The 13,975-nt window shown below is 51.4% G+C and overlaps 1 protein-coding gene across 4 annotated transcripts in view; it reads right to left on the bottom strand.

Moving 5' to 3' along the window:
• Positions 1-13,975, bottom strand: part of HPCAL1 (hippocalcin like 1) — a 110,249-nt gene that overhangs the window by 62,039 nt on the left and 34,235 nt on the right. For 2 of the 4 annotated variants that reach the window (XM_004745793.3, XM_013052909.2), the window contains exon 2: positions 3,502-3,579. The exons of the other annotated variants lie outside the window; for them this stretch is intronic. The gene's annotated coding sequence lies outside the window, so the exon portion shown is untranslated. The remainder of the gene's footprint in view (positions 1-3,501; positions 3,580-13,975) is intronic. 4 annotated transcript variants of the gene reach the window in all.

Genomic DNA, 13,975 nt, shown 5'->3' on the forward strand with positions numbered 1-13,975 from the left:
CGAGGGGCAGAAGCTCTCGGGGGTGCAGACCTGGGGAGGCGTAGCCATGCCCCCCTCCGCCACCTTCCACCGTCTCGCTCCCGGCAAACGCAACACCACGCTTTCTCTGCCTAAAGACGAGGGCACCGTTTCCTACAGGAAGACAGGAGGGGACTGTGTGGAGGAGAAAAACACCGTTTCTTGGTTTTCTTCTCTCCACTGCAGGCGGGCAAATGACAGGAGGAAATATCACTGTCCTGCAGACACCTCTCGGGGAGGGAAGGTCACGATGTTTAAAAGAACCTGCTGGTTCGGAGGCGGGTCCCCATCTAGAGTGATCCAATAAAGAGGCAAGAGGCACCTGCGCTCTTCCTAGCACACTCCTTGGAGGAAACACATCGCGAGCGACGGTGTGAAACCGATCAGGGCAGAACCGCGCAGCGCGGAGCCTCCTTCCCGCATCCACCCGCGGGCGTCCGCTGCACCTGTGGCAGCTTCCTGGCCACGGCAGCCCCGCAGAAGGTGCGAGACTCAGCCTCCTGGCACAGCTCACGCCCCCAAGGAAGAAGTAAGACAAGCTAGCGCTGCCACGTAATAAGGAAAATGCACGTCCGAGGAGGAGCCTGGGCGAGACCAGGAGTCATAAATTCCATGCCCTGGCCCTCACCTGCCAAAAGCTCTCCCTCGTCTCCTCCTCCACCCCCCAACCCCCCGGACTCCTGTGCTCCCAGCACACCGCCTCTGGCCCCCTCCCTGGTCCTCTGGACGCAGGTCCCTGAACAGACGGCCTGGGAACACCAGAGCAGGTGCTCACCCAAGAGTCGAGAGATCACTCTTATAAACAGCTTTGCAAAGAAGGTTATGTGAGGGTTTGTGGGATGGAAGCAGGGCCGGTGCAAGACCCCCGAACGTGGTCAGGCCGGAGGAGTGCGCAGGGAGAGGCCCACACAGGGGCAGGGCAGGGCAGGAGCTGGACCTAGGGGAGGTGGGCGGCTGAGACCTGGGGGAAAGCCGGGGCCACGGGGCCCAGGACCCCATGGGAGAGCCCTGAACAAAGGTGAGGGTTTTACCATATACCCACCGCTCACTTTGTACCACCAACCCCGGGTGCCCTTTCCTGATGCCCATGCCCCAGGGTGGTGTGGATAGAGGGCACAGACCGACTATGGCACCAGACGGAGCTGCGTCCCGGTCCTACCTTTACAGCTCGGCCCAGCCACTTCGCCTTTCCGGCTGCCTGCAGGATGAAGGGGACTGTGTGCGTGCTGCCACATCGGGCACCTGGCACAGAGCAGTGCTGCCGCTGCCCCCCGCTGTCCTGGCCTGCCCCTCCCTGCCTCAAACTTCTCGGCTATCCTTTGAGGCCTAATTCAAGCCCCCCCACCAGGTCCTCCCAAGCTAGAAGGGGTATCCCACGATGAACTTAGGCGCTGTGTGTCTTTAGGAAAGTTACCTAACCTTGCTGGGCGTCAATTTATGTATAATGAAACAAAGACAGTAAGACCTGCCTCGGAAGGTCACTGCTGGAATCAGAAGAGCAAATGAAGGAAGGAATAAACAAGTAAGGAGAGGAAAGGGCCTGGCGCGGAGCGAGCATGTGACAGGACTGAGCAGCGACGTCAGGACTGAGCCCCTCGAGGGCTGGGGAACACAGACCTGGGCCCATGTCAAGGACAGGCACGAGGCATGGTCTCCTCCCCAGCTCCTTTCACAGCATTTGGGGCAGGATGGACGCTCCGTGACGCAGATGGCCGGGGTTGGGGGGGGGATCTCCACGCACGCGTGTTGTCACTGCCCCTGCGGGGGAGTGGAAAGCAGATTTCCCAAGCCCGAGGAAGCCCGGAACGTTGGAGCTGGTGCCTCCATCTGGCCGGGGGAGGCCCACGCAGGAGGGAGGGCGGTGGAGGGCGACCCGGCTCCTCAGGGAGGGGGAGAGCCCAGCCCTGCACCTGGGAGACGCTGTGCCTTCCCAGATGTGAGGCAGGGGCTCTGAGAATCCCAAGCCAGGGGGCCTGACCCCAAAGGGTGCTTCCCGAGGGCAGAGAAAGGCCAGGTGGGGGTGGACTCAGGGCAGGGCCCAACCTCCCTCTCCCTCCTCCTGCTCTCTCGCTGTCTGTCTCTGCACCTCCCGCACCCCAGCCCCGCATCCCTTCCTCCTCCTCTGTCCCCCGTTAAGTGCAGAGCAGCGCAGGCCCTCCGCTGTGACCGTGCAGTTGGGCGTCACGCAGAACGTCTTCAGGCTGCTTCTCTCGCCAGTTATAAACAAGCATGTTTTGCCGAAAGGCCAACATCATCCCACTCCGTGCAGTTGCTGAGGTAAATTACTGGTTTGTGACTAACGTTCCTGGGGAAGAGAACGCACTCTCCGAGACTGCGCGGCACCTCAGCCAGGGGCTCCTCTCGCCAAATAAGAGAAAACAGGTACCGATTTCCTGGACCCTCAGAGCAAACCCCCACCCCCCACCCCGCCACACATATGGAGCCAAAGGAAACTTGCATAAGGTCATTATTTATCTACTTAGAAAAAATGCATACATCTGACGCGGAGTTTAATGCTCCCGGGCCTTTGCAGAACGCAGAACTCGGGCCTTTGCAGAACTCGCTTCTCCATCTCCCTGGGCGGGAAGCACATAACAAAGGAGGTCAAGCCCTTATCGATTTTCCCAGCTAGCCGTGGGGTGTTTCTCCACAAATTTACACAGTTGCAGACAGTCTCCAGGAAGAGCTGTCAGGACAAAACACTCAGTGTTGCTCTACACTTCCTTTTCAGTGACCAGATAATGCTGTGACTCTCCTGCAAACTCCTATGCACCCTTCAATGCCCAATCAAAATGCCCTCCCTCTTGGCTGCTACCACCCGCCTCAAGAAGGTGTCCCACCACTGCTCCCCCCTGGCTTTCAGAAGGCCAGTGCAGGGCCCATCTATCTTCTGACCTCCCACGAGCCGGTGAGCTACAGGGGCACAACGACACCGTCTTCCCCACCGTGTGCTCCAGAGCACCTCTCCAGATAGGCCTGGTGCGTGGAGGAGGTTCAGAGGGCTTGACAGGTAAAGGAGCTGGAGGCAAGAAGAGCAGTTTGCAAAACTAGGTCACGTCACAAGTTTCACACTAGGCCCATGCACAGGGCTGCACCTTTAGGATCAGAAGCCCTCGGAAGTCTAGGTCACTTGTATGATAAGCCCCCATCCCTGCTCCCCACCCCGGAGCTATGCAAGAACCCAGAGAAAGGCAGAAAGAAGGTCTGAGTAGTCAGAAGCCTGACCCTGCCTTGACAGTGCGGGGCCTCAGAGTGTGAGGCTGGTGTCGCCTGGCGAGCCGGCAGCCTCAGTTTACTCCTCCGTGCAAGGATGACACTGATGCCTCCAAGCCCCCTTGGCAAGGGAACCTGTAAGGTGCCAGGAGGAGGTAACAGCATTAACTGTTATCTGACCCAGCATTAACTTGGCAAAGTCAGCCTCGGTTTGCACCCCGAATTTCTGAGATCTGTTTGCGGGAGCTGTGGAGGGGAGGGACCACTTACAGTGCAGGGGAGAATGAAGACACTGAGGCTCCCAAGAGGTCTGTAACCGCCTGGCAGTAGAAGGCACTCAGGAAACACCTGTGGGATGAAGGAGGGAATGGACAATGAGAATGAGCGCACAGCTGAAGGACTGTGCGTAGGGAGGGGGAAACAGAACCGCGCTGGGCCTGTGAGGCTGCAAACAAAGACCTGGGAGAGTGAGTTGAGAGATGATTAGGAAAAGAACCGCACGATGTTGGAACGCACTGCAGCTGGTGGGTGAGCACCCCGTCGCTGGAAGAATACAAGCCCAGAGCAGATGAAAGACCACTTCATAGAACTATAGTACAGCTAAAAAACCCAAGCATTGCGTGGGTGCTTAGAATAAAAACTCTCTCGGGGCGCCTGGGTGGCTCAGTGGGTTAAGCCCCTGACTTCGGCTCAGGTCATAATCTCAGGGTCCTGGGATCAAGTCCCGCATCGGGCTCTCTGCTCAGCAGGGAGCCTGCTTCCCTCTCTCTCTCTCTGCCTGCCTCTCCATCTACTTGTGATTTCTCTCTGTCAAATAAATAAATAAAGTCTTTAAAAAAAAAAAAAAACTCTCTCAGTCCCTTTCCACCTGACTTCCGGCATTCTACATGCTAGGCCAGGGGTCAGCAAACCTCTGTAAAGGGCCAGAGTAAATATTTCCGGCTTTACAGGTTATGGGTCTCTGCCCCAACTCTTCAACTTTGCCTACTGAGCAACAGTTGCCGAAGATAATGACATAAATGACAAATGAACGTGGCTGTGCCAATAAAACTTTATTTGCAATAACAAGCAGGGGGCCAGATTAGGCCCTGGGCCCCTAGTTCTAGAGGGATGCTCTCGTCAAGTGAAGCTGTGGGCAAATGGTAGTGTTAGCTCCCCCCGACCCAGGGTCCAGCAGATAATACACACTGCTTTGCCCTCAGGCCCCATTTAAATCATCCTAGGCACCCCACCCCCCAATTTCTTTGACCTTTTACCATTTATTTTGCTATTCTTGCTGCATTTGCCTATGTTTGAAATTTTCTGTCATAAAAAAAATTTAAAGAGAAGAAAGAAAAGAAAAAGAAGGCTTCCCAGAATCCAGACCCACGTAGAAAGCTGACCCTCCTAGTCCTGCCGTCTCTAAACCACCACAAGCCACGGGGCCCTGAACCAGCGCCCCCCCCGGGACCCCCCACTGCCAGCACTGGGACCAGACACAGCAGAGAGAGGAAGGATGACCATGTCAGAGGTTTCTCTACAAGCTGAGGTGCCTTTTCAGAGGACGCTCTTTTCTTCTGCAATCACACTTTCCCTCAACAATTTTTGCTACGAAAATGTCCCTTCTATCACAAAGAATAAGTTAGATGACAATGTTTTATGCCCTGATGTGACAAAAGTTAAAGGCAGCAACCCTATATGGGCCCTGATTTATTAATTAATTTTTTTGTTTGTTTGTTTTTGCCAGTTCAGATCCTAAAGTCTGAGAGCTCCTACCCCCTCTTTGGGTCCTAAAAATGAACTTTCCCTCAGGCTTCTCTTCACACCCCAGCCTCACCCCTCCAAGACCCAATCTCTCACATGAAGCACCTGTGTGATGTCCCCAGGTCCTCTGCTACCCCCAAGGATGGCTGCAGCCCCAGGGTGCCCCCAGCAGAGGCAAAGGGGTGCAGGGGGTCTGCCTTGCCATGGGATGCTACCCTGACCTCACGGTCCCATGCTCAAGGCATGTGTTGGTTCTCAAACAAACCTTCGAGGCTAGCAAGACAGAAAACTGAGGTACAGAAAGGCCAAATGACCCGCCCACGTTCCTCCAGCAAACCAACCGCAGGCAGAGAAGTGTGTCTCCACTGACGGCTACCAGCCCCAGGCAGTGCAGAGTCTCTCTGCCTTCATCTTAACCTGGCCCACCACTCATCTAACCACCCTCTGACAGCAGGACTGATAGAGCATCATCTTTGCTTAGTCTGTGTTTTCAGTGACCGGTTCAAATAAAAAATTAAGTGTCTAACCTGCACACAATTTTTTTTTAAGATTTTATTTATTTATTTGTCAGAGAGAGAGGGAGAGAGAGCGAGCACAGGCAGACAGAATGGCAGGCAGAGGCAGAGGGAGAAGCAGTCTCCCTGCCGAGCAAGGAGCCCGATGTGGAACTCGATCCCAGGACGCTGGGATCATGACCTGAGCCGAAGGCAGCTGCTTAACCAACTGAGCCACCCAGGTGTCCCACAATTTTTTTTTTTTTTTAATGTCAAGAATGGTACCCATCTTTAAAGAACTTACTGGCTGGTCAGAAAGACTAGAAGATTCTTTTTCTTTCTGCTCCAGAGAGTGCAGAGAGCTGGAACCTTCCACATCTGGAACATTCCAGAAGGCCTGGCAGATCAGGGAGACTCCAACAGTGCTCCTGCTGGGAGCGCCAGGCCTTAAGCTCCTTCCACACCTCTCTGTGGAGGCCTGAGCTCTCAGGACCCCTCAATATTGAAACCAGTTCCCCAGAAGACAGAGAGGAAGGGACATGCCTGGGTCTTGCCCCAGCACGCATGACCTGTGCCAATGGAACTAGCTGCCGACGGGGGATGAAGTCAATTGTTTCCAGGATAATTAATTTAGAATCAGACACAAACCTACTGGGAAATCAGTCCATTAACAAAGAGGCTCAAGACCAGAATGGGGAAGTTTCAGCAATATGTGGGCAGGAATCAAGGTATATTCTATATCCTGAGGGGCTTAGGGGATTAGGGAAGGAACAAAGTCCCAAACACTGCAAGGGGACCTCCATGCAGAACCTCCCTCTACTGGAAATCGGAGATGGGGAAACGGGAAGGGGTCGGAGAGGAGAGGTCGAGGGTGTAGTGTGGATAGGCAGCAGGGCTCCTGGGGTTTTGTTTTTAAAATAGTAGCTTTCTTGGGGCACCTGGGTGGCTCGGTGGGTTAAAGCCTCTGCCTTCGGCTCAGGTCATGATCCCAGGGTCCTAGGATCGAGCTCTGTGTCAGGCTTTCTGTTCGGGGAGCCTGCTTCACCCCCTCTCTCCCTGCCTGCCTCTCTGCCTACTTGTGATCTCTGTCAAATAGATAAATAAAACCTTTAAGAAAAATAGTAGCTTTCTTGAGATACGATTCACAAAGCACACAACTCACAGATCTCAGGTATGCAACTCAGTAATCGCACAGAGTTGTGCAACCATCACCACAATCAACTTCAGGACATTTTCATCTCCCTCAAAAGAGACCTACACCTATTAAGAGTCACTCCCCCGGTCCCAGCTCTGGGCAACCCTAATCTACTTCCTGTCTTTACAGATCTGCCATTCTGGACATTGCACATAGGTGAAATCACATAATCCGTGGTCTTTCATGACTTACTCCATTCACTCAGCATATTGTTTTCCAGCTTCTTCTGCTGTATAGCACGTGAATGGGATTTCCTTTTCATTGCCAAATAATATTCCACTCTGTGGATCTAACACATTTTGATTACGCATTCATCAGCGGGTGGACACTTGGCTTGTCTCCACACGTACGAGCATGTTTCACGGGGATGTGAGTTTTCCTCTCCTTGGGATGTACACCTGGGAGGGGAACTGCTGTGTCATGTGGGAACTCTCTGTCTAAACTTGTGAGGAACTGCCAGGTTCTTTTCCAAAACAGCTGCACCAGTTACATACCTACAGCAGTGTTGAAGTGTTCCAACTTCTCCGAGTCCTCGCCACCACTTGCATTTATCGGGCTTGTCGACTCTAGAAATCTCAGTGGGTGTGAAGTGGTATCTTGTGGTTTTGATGTGCATCTCCCTGATGACTAATGATGTCGAGCATCTTTCCATGGGCTTGTACCATGGAAAATGCCTGTTCAAGATCTTTGCCCTACTTTCAATGGATTATTATTTTTTTAATACTAAGTTCTGAGTTCTTTATTCTAGGTACAAGTATAGAATACATGTGACTTGCAAATACTGTGTTCCATTTTGTGGGCTGTCTTTTCACTATCTTGATAGTGTCCTAAGTAGCACAGAAGTTTTTAATTTTCATGAAGTTCTATTTGCATATTTCGTCCTTTGGTCATTTATCCTTTTGTTATTATATTCAAGAAACAACTGCCTAATTCAAGGTCCAGAAGATTTATACTTATTTTTCTCCTAAGAGTTTTATGGTTTTAGCTCTTACATTTAGGTCTTTGATCCATTAATATTTATAAATGGTGTGAGGTAGGGGTCCAGCCTCATTCTTTTACATGGGACTATTGATTTGCAGCAGTACCATTTGTTGAAAAGCCTATTCTCTATAGAATTATTTGCTACCTTTGAAAATCAATTGACTGTAAATATGAGAGTTTATTTCTGGAGTTTGAACTCTATTCCACTAATCTACATCTCCCTTTGTGCCAGTACCACACTGTATAGATTACTATTGCTTTGTAATAAGCTTTGAAATCAGGAAGTATAAGCCCTCCCACTGGGTTTTTCTTTTTCAAGACTGTTTTGGCTATTCTGGATTCCTTGAATTTCCGTATGAATTTTAGAACCAACTTGTCAATTTCTACAAAGAATTCTGCTGGAATTTTCATAGGGAGTTGTGCAGAATCTATAATTTGGGAATGGTGCACTCTTCATAATATTAAGCCTTCTGATCCATGAACATGGGATGTCTTTCCATTTACTGAGGTTGTTAATTTCTTTCAAAGTACATTGTCAGTTTCAGAGTAAGTCTTGCACTTATTTTGTTAAATTTATGCCCAAATATTCTATTTTTTTTGATACTACTCCAAATGGATTTATTTTTTTCATTTAATTTTCAGGTTCTTCACTGCAGTACACAGAAATGCAATTCATTTTTTATATCGGTCTTGTATCCAACAAGCTTACCAAAATTGTTTATAAGCTCTGAGTGTTTTTAGTGGATTCCTTAGGCTCTTCTATATGCAAAATCATCTTGCCTACAAATAGTTTTAATTCTTAGTTCCCAACCTAGATGTCTTTCATTCATTTATGGGGTTTTATGTTTTTGGTTTGGTTGCCTGTGGTTTTTTTGTCTGTTTGTTTGTCTGCCTAACTGCTTGCTCTCTTTGATTAGAACTTCCAGTACAATAAGTGGCAATTGCGGCCATCCTTGTCTCAATTCCTGATCTTAGAGAGAAAGCTTTTAGTATTTCACCATTAAGTATGACATTAGCTGTTATGTGTTTAATTTAATTTATAAATTTCAGCCTGGAATTGATAACTTTGTAAGACTTCTCTTGAGTAGTTAAGAGATTCTTAAGGAATCATGTAAAATGTTCTATATGTAAAATGAGCACAGATGCCTCCCTGAACTGCCCTTGGACTATGGGATGTTCAGCATTCCCTGTGAGTAACAGGGCCTGCCGGGTGCTTGGGATGGGGGCGGGGGGGGGGGTGCTGGTCTCCAAATTCACCAAGACTCAGCCGTGCTTGTCCTCAAACCTGCCTACACAGGCTGTACTTATGTAATTACATAACAATTAAATTTTATGTAAACCATTGGGATAGGAATTAAAAGGGAATTGTTTTTAGGGAACAAATGTTGGATATTTGGGGACGATCACTGCTAAATTAGGCATGGACAAAAATCACTGTTGATATTGGGAGGGTGTTCCCTATTTCACTTGACAGAAACAGAAACTGAGAATCAAAGAAAGTAGATGGGGCATTAAAAGGTACTACAAAAAAGGTCCAGGAGACCCATAATACAAGAGAGGCGTTGGTCTTAAATCAGGGGACAAGTGGAACAAATGCACGTTTTATGTTAAAATAAGACGTTCAGGTATGTCTGCATCATTTTTTGATCCCCTCTTTACTGATCTTTTTCAATCAAGCAACTCACTGCCAGGGCCGATGGCACTGGAAGAGGGCTTCTTCTGGGACACAAATACAATGGCGGTTACCTGGGAAGGTGTGACAAGATGTCACTTTTTTTCTATGTCCCTTTTACCATTTGGCTTTTTCAAAACATTCCAGTGAGTATGCATTGCTTTTACAGCAGAGAAAATGTGTAATAAAATACTTTTTTTTTTAAGACCCAGATTCTATTACTTCCTGCTAACAATGGGAAGGAATCCAGAAGTGCCACCCTGTCCTGGCCAGCATTGCTTCTGGAGCCAATGAAGCACCCCAACGTTACGAAGGTCAACAAGAAATACAGAAAAGGAGCAATACAGAACACCAAACTAATCAGGATTCTCTGGCTCAAGTGCATTGCTATTTTCTTTGCAGTTAATTAACACTGAAATCGACTCCCTTGGTTTGGCTGGAGCTGAGAGAGGTCCCTCCTCGGAGTTCTTCGGTTCACCTGCTGAAAGGCAGGCTTGCTTTCAGAAGAAGGTTCAAGTAACCCCACACCAGGCAAATCTCGGTTTCCTGGGAGAAGACCAGAATTCAGAGTGTTTTTGCAGAAACACAGTATTTCTGCTTCGCTCCACACCGGATGAAGCCCTCCCCATACCTCATCAGCGCAAATCATCAGCCATCTGGGGTCTCTGGTTCTCAGCTCGGCTGCCCGTTACCCCAGTGCGGGGGACACTCTGCAGGGCTCATTTACTCCAACTGGCTCAGGACTTAGGCTCCCTCAAAGGGTGTTAAGGAGGTTTGTTTTGTGTTAACAGTCTCAAGAAGACAGATCAGCCTCCCGACAAAAAACAAGAAGTCACAAGGGGCGGTGCACGGTGGGGAAGGGGGGCAGGCAGACTGAGTTAGTGCTGGGGACGGAGGGAGCACCTCCAAACGCTGGTCCTGAACGAGACACACGGGCATTTGTACGTCTGTCTCCTCCTACCTCCTGGCCATCTCAGGACGCATGTTCCTACAGGACAGCAGGGGAGGCCAACGTTGCCCCCCAACCACGTACCCCGGCAACACCTGCACCCTCACTTCCTCTGAAAGAAAGGCACAAACAGAAATGTGCCAGGGCCTCGCCCTGACCTGGAGAGCTCTGAGGGCCCCACGTGTGCACACGTCAGACACACTCAGACTCACACTTCCATCTGTGTCCACAATTACTCCTCGTGCTTTAGGCAGACAGATCACCTCTGTGTGTGCAAGTGTGTGTGTGCGCAAGCCATGGCAGAAACCTTCCAAACATCACCAAATTCTCAGTGGTCACCCCTTTGGAGGGAGGGGGTATTGTACAATATGAATTCATTTCCTACTTTAATTTTTTAAATATTCTACTGTGAATATGCATCTATCACATTTCTGTTCAGAAAAAGTTCAAGTGCACAATCTTCTTAAAGATTTTATTTATTGATTTGAGAGAGGAAGAGCACAGAGGGAGAGTCAGACTCCCCAATGAACAGAGAGCCCCATGCAGGGCTCGATCCAAGGACCCCAGAATCATGACCCAAGCCAAAGGCAGAAGCTTAACCGACTGAGCCACCCAGGCGCCCCTTGGTGCACAATTTTTAAAAAGTCTTTCTAAGACAAGTAGCACGGACAGCCTCCTAGCAGGACCCACTAGTAACCTCGCCTGGATCCCTTCGCAGCACTGAGCACAAGGGCCTCCATGTTACACGGGAACAGAGCAAGGACGAGCGAGCCCACAGAGCAGCCCAAGGTCGCCTGGCCAGCCCAAGGTCAAAGCTGGCCAAGGGGTGTCCTCACACCTGGGAAAAGTCTTCTCTGGTGTTTCCCGAGGGCAGCAGGGAGCACAAACAGGAGGAGAGGGAAGAAAGGGAGCCTCTTCCGCGCAGCGAGCCAGACGCCTGCCCGTCTTACTCATTTGATTATAAAATATTTCTGAGCCACCAGATGGTCTAACAGCGGCTGCGGATGCCCAGATACTTTTCTTCATTTCTCTGCACAGGGCTCCATTTCAGGGACCTGAAGACTGATATCCAAGAAGCTGTCCTGGAGTTCCATGAAGACAATAACAGGAGAACTGAAGAAACGCCGTGCGGTGCCCCCGCTTCCCCGACAGGAGTCTGTTCACGCTTCCCAGATCAGCGGGCCTTAGGCTAATCCCAAGACGCCGGGGGCACTCGGGCAGCGCCTGCCGGGGCCCCTTCCCGCGCAGCCGGCCCGGATCGCAGCTCTCTTACATAATTAATCCCGGCTCAGAGGCACAGCACTCCGCCGTCTGGCACGGGGACGGCCGTGGGGGGAGCAGACATCAAAGACCACATCTTCCTTGGCCTCCAAGATCAAAGCCGCGGGGTTGATGAGTTCACCATAGCACTCCCTCTTCTGCTCGGCTTGTCCTTTTTTGTTTCTTGTTTTAGTTTTTAATAAGAGACCCTTCATGCCTGCTCCTTCAACAGCTCAATAACCTAGTTAAAAACACAACAGGTCAGGGCTTTCCACGGAGGCATGAGCCGCGCTCAGGCTGGGCTGCGTGTGACTTCAAAGAACGGATGCCCTGATGTTCTCAATAACCCAGAGAGCCGCGCGGGTCTTCCTGAGCCGGAGGTTGGCTCTCAAATTACTTGCCTAGGAAGAGTGCGGCCCCAGGCCATTTGTCCAGTCTGCACCAGAGAGACCCAAGACGGACTCTTTCTCTCTCTTCTCTGGTCCCCCCACGCCCTTCACCCCTGACCCACCTCCTAACAGGAGAACAGCAGAAAGACTTCATATGCCACTGCGACTGATCTGAACGTCCCTCCGTGAGGATGCGTTTTGTTTCTGGCCTTTGGCTTTAGTCGCTTCCAGCTGGATCACGCTGAGACAGCAGGGGCCTCGCTCAGTCCAGGGTCTACAGCCAAAGGTACCTGCAGCTTGCCAACCTGTCCCTCAGATCCTTTACCCAAAGCCACTCCTCACCCTGAAAATGCTAGCCTTCCAGAAACCTCCAAATCCAGAACCAGAAGAAAGAACCCTGGGAAAAGCAGGACTGGCTTACGCAAAGTCAGGGGGCAGACACTGGGCTTACTCCCCTGCCTGGTGGCCCACCACCCTCTGCCAAGAGTCCTGGGGGCGATCAGGTGCAGTCAGTCCTTCACATCCTAGTGAGAATTACCAGCGGGTTTCACTCCTCTTGCTCCAGAACACCACTCTCTGAGGATGGGCCTTAGTGGAGGGAAAGGGGGGTAAGTAACAAGTGTGCTGTGTTTTAGGAAGTGGGACAGGCCTCCACGGGCTGCTGGAGTGTGCACCTTACGAAGGAACAGTCTCTAGCAGGAGGGACACACTAGGGGAAGCAGTGCAAAGAGGAATAAAAAGGAACAAATGTTTCTCTTGTCCTAAAACTCCGTGATTCCCAACCCTGACCTTAGGTAGGGGCAGGGAGACAGCTCCTCCTTCCCTTCTCCCTCCCGTCCCCGGGACCCTGACCCAGTGGACCATCACCACAGCCGGTGGTGTTTCTGCTGTGTGGCTCGGCCACGCCCCGGCTTAAGGGTCTACCTGCCCATAAGGAGGGATGGAGGCCGTTGAGAGGAGAAACAAAATGGCCACTACAAGCCACAGCCTTGGATTCAGGCCACAGGACAGACACAGAGAATCCTCAGAGGCCAGGCCAGAACGTTCTGGCCCAGCCCCGGGAAGGCAGACAGCCCAGCCTGGGAACAAACTGGTCCTTGACCAGTGACAAAACAAAACTCAGCTAGAGAAAGAAAGAAAGAACCACAGAAGGAAGCTTATCAAGAGGCTTCAACATATCTGGCTCCTCGCAGCCCAGACACCTTAGCATATGCTGTTCCTTATGCCTAGAATGTGCCCGCCCCAACTTCTTCCCGTGCCAAACATCTAGCATCCTTAGAAGCCCAGGAGAGCGCACCTCCCTGGGAGGCCTCCCTAACCCTGCCCAGGCTGGGCTAATTCATTCCTCCTGGAGCTCTCTGGGCACTTGTTCCCGTGAGCGGTATTATTTGTGTACCCCCTCCCTGACGGGGCTGGAGTCTTTATCACCCGAGGCCAGGACCCCAGAACTATCTGGCCTGGCACAGGGGATGCTGGGCTGCGGCCTTGGAGAGAATGCGGCGGTGAGCCCCTCCGCTGCACCCCCACCCCCGGGGAGAAGGAACACAGCCCCCACCTCCCACACTTGCTCAGTGTGGAGTCACAGAGTCCTCACCAGCCATGAAATTCCATCCTAATTCACACCGAATCCCACCTAAATGACACCAACAGCACTGCTGTGAAAGGAAGGACCCCTTCCTTTAAGTTCAGATTTGGGGATCTCTGCGAAATATTTGCATTTTCTCCAGGGTAATCGAAGGGGGCTGCCCCTAAGACAGTGGCACCGTTGGCAAGGACCCCCCTGCTCCCTCCACCTGCCAGCCCCTGCTCCAGCTGCTGGCCCCACCCTCCCTCGGAGGTTATAACAGCCAGAGCAGCCCCAGAATCACTTCCGATTTTAACAAAGCCAAGGTCTCCCATTCAGGTTTCTGGGTCTCTGGGTGGCTGCCAGCCTATCAGGGAGAGTTCCTGTTTAAAGACCCCAGACCCGGGGTGCCTGGGTGGCTCAGTGCCTTCAGCTCAGGTCATGATCCCAGAGTCCTGGGATCGAGCCCCACATCGGGCTCTCTGCTTCACGGGGAG

This window comes from Mustela putorius, unplaced genomic scaffold, assembly GCF_011764305.1.
Source record: "Mustela putorius furo isolate JIRA1106 unplaced genomic scaffold, ASM1176430v1.1 tig00000813_pilon_pilon_pilon, whole genome shotgun sequence".
NCBI classification, from domain to species: Eukaryota; Metazoa; Chordata; class Mammalia; order Carnivora; family Mustelidae; genus Mustela; species Mustela putorius.